At 46.8% G+C, this 2500-nt stretch overlaps 1 protein-coding gene across 1 annotated transcript in view; it reads right to left on the bottom strand.

The window, feature by feature from the left end:
* Positions 1 to 997, bottom strand: part of LOC138964672 (serine-rich adhesin for platelets-like) — a 16924-nt gene extending 15927 nt beyond the window's left edge. The window contains exon 1 of the mRNA XM_070336693.1: positions 875 to 997. The gene's annotated coding sequence lies outside the window, so the exon portion shown is untranslated. The remainder of the gene's footprint in view (positions 1 to 874) is intronic.
* Between the last annotated feature and the right edge of the window lie 1503 nt (positions 998 to 2500).

Below are 2500 nucleotides of genomic sequence, written 5' to 3'. Positions count from 1 at the left end.
GCAGTTCACATGATACATGTTGATTAATTAGTGCGAGCCGGCTGATTTTTTTCTTCCGTATTGTTCACTCAGTGAGATGCGTGTGGAGTTGTTTCTGGTTGATGAAAGGAAGTGCAGGAGAAATGAGCACAATCATATGCACAAAAGTCAGAATGAATAGAAAGTACATTTTTTTTACATGCGCTTAGATGTACTTTCTGTTCATTCTGACTGTTGTGCATATGATTGTGCAGTGTTGGTTTTAGCCTGCAAAATGCATGTACAATGAAGCTCATTTTTTAAAAGCGCATGTAAAAAAGACACAGAAAACACAATAAAAACTAAAAACTAAAAACCGTTATCCGAACTGTAAAATCGAAGTGAAATAACTCACGATAGTCACATGTTCCTCAATAGTCTGAACAGAATTGGTGATGGCAAACTAACTTAACAAATCATTCATCCACAATAGTCTACTTAAACTTAAATTGGAGTAAAATTAACAGCTCAGAAACCGGCACGGTTGGCCTAGTGGTAAGGCGTCCGCCTTGTGATCGGGAGGTCGTGGGTTCGAACCCCGGCCGGGTCATACCTAAGACTTTAAAATTGGCAATCTAGTTGGCGTCTGGCATTATGGGGTTAGTGCTAGGACTGGTTGGTCCGGTGTCAGAATAATGTAACTGGGTGAGACATGAAGCCTGTGCTGCGACTTTTGTCTTGTGTGTGGCGCACGTACGTTATATATATGTCCAAGCAGCACCGCCCTGATATGGCCCTTCGTGGTCGGCTGGGCGTTAAGCAACAAAAAAAAAAAAAAAAAAAAACACCTCAGAAAGCTGAATAACAAGTTTCAACGCAAAAAGAAAATCAAACACACACAATCAAACTGAAATACCTTCATATGTCACAAAGTCACACAAATCTATTTAGCTGTAGTCGTAGACAGCATCGCCACACTCATAAAGCCCTAGACTAATAGGATACTGCGAAGCCAGGGAACCAGACAATTCTATGATAGAAGACGGCCAAAGGTTCACGCCCCCCTCGTGCACATTACAAGAGCAACACGCATGTAAGCGCGAGAGAGAGAGAGGAGGTTGGAGAGAGAGAGAGATAGAGAGAGAGACAGAGATACAGCTGAGAGAGAGGGAGAGAGAGAGGGCGAGAGCGGGGGAAGGAGACAGAGAGAGGAACAGACAGAGAGACAGAGAGAGAGACTCGTCTCAGTGGGCTCACTATTATATATAGTCTCTGGAGATAGAGAGGGAGAGAGACTCGGGAGAGAGAGAGAGACGGGAGAGAGAACAGCACGTTTCGCCTTGCAGTCCGGACTGACGATCTAACAGCGAACGACAAGAAGAAGAAGAGTTGGAGAGAGAGTACTCTATAGTCTCTGGAGAGAGAGAGAGAGAGAGAGAGAGAGAGAGAGAGAGAGAGAGAGAGGCTCCACAATTAATCAAGAGCGGTGCTTTGAGCACAGGATCGCTGACAGGAACAAAGGAAGAGCACAGGATAAGCGAGGGTGGTACCGAGACCGTGAGATACCAAGCTGGTGGTCCGCTCGTGTCAGACGTATGGGATGTTATTTGCTGCACGGAGACAAATCTGTGGGAATGAAAGGATCTGATTTCAGGTCTGTCATACGGGCAAAACAAATAAGATTTGCCACACTAGCCAAAATGTCAGCATGAAATTCTTACCGAGAAACAGTCTCGAAGATAGCAAGCGCCTTTTAGTTTGAACCTCAAGTCTCATCAACAAAAACGTGCAAGCCTTTTCACTGGGCGGAGACTTTAAAAGCAAAGAGCCGCGAAAGCCTGACGGCCATAAAAACGGTTCGTTAACAAAAACCATCATCCTTCTTCCTCAAAAAGTCTTCAAACCCACAAGACCTTCAAAGCACAAAAAAGGGGCCAGACCCTTAATTACCAGAGAACACGGTACCGACCAGAGCGCCCCGACATCCGACATCAAACAAGAATTCTAGCACCACACTGTGTTTTCACACAACAGGAAGACGGGTTCGGGTCAGGGTGGAAAGTTCTTTGGTTATACCCCGGTCACACAGAGACGCCGCTTCTACTCCGTTGTAAAACTTGTCGGAGAGCGTGGCCAATCATGGGCCAAACGTGGGAGGATAGGTCTCCATGAGCGTGGTTTGGTCGGGGTGGGATCCCACGTTTGGCCCACGATTGGCCACGCTCTCGGACACTTTTCCGTCGCAGCAGAAGCGGCGTCTATATTACGTGACTGGGGTATTAGTGCCATGTGCTGGATTTTGACGGCGATATGCCCCGATTTCATGACTTTTTTAGATCGGCGTGATCGGCATGGTCGTGGTAATAACCTAGAGCTGTGTGAACGGGGCCTTAGAAGCTCATCACGGGCAGAGGGCAGAGTGATTGTTTTTCCACCTTAACCCGCGCTGCACCTTTCTGGGGGACAAAAGAAAATACCTGGAACTGAAGATGGGCTGGAAGATTTGGGGAGGAGGGATGGGGGTTCGGGATGAGAGCGGAGG

The sequence above is a fragment of the Littorina saxatilis genome, linkage group LG4, assembly GCF_037325665.1.
Source record: "Littorina saxatilis isolate snail1 linkage group LG4, US_GU_Lsax_2.0, whole genome shotgun sequence".
In the NCBI taxonomy this organism is placed as follows: Eukaryota; Metazoa; Mollusca; class Gastropoda; order Littorinimorpha; family Littorinidae; genus Littorina; species Littorina saxatilis.
Note: the sequence above shows the minus strand (reverse complement) of the source record. Positions and strands in the feature narration are given on the sequence as shown.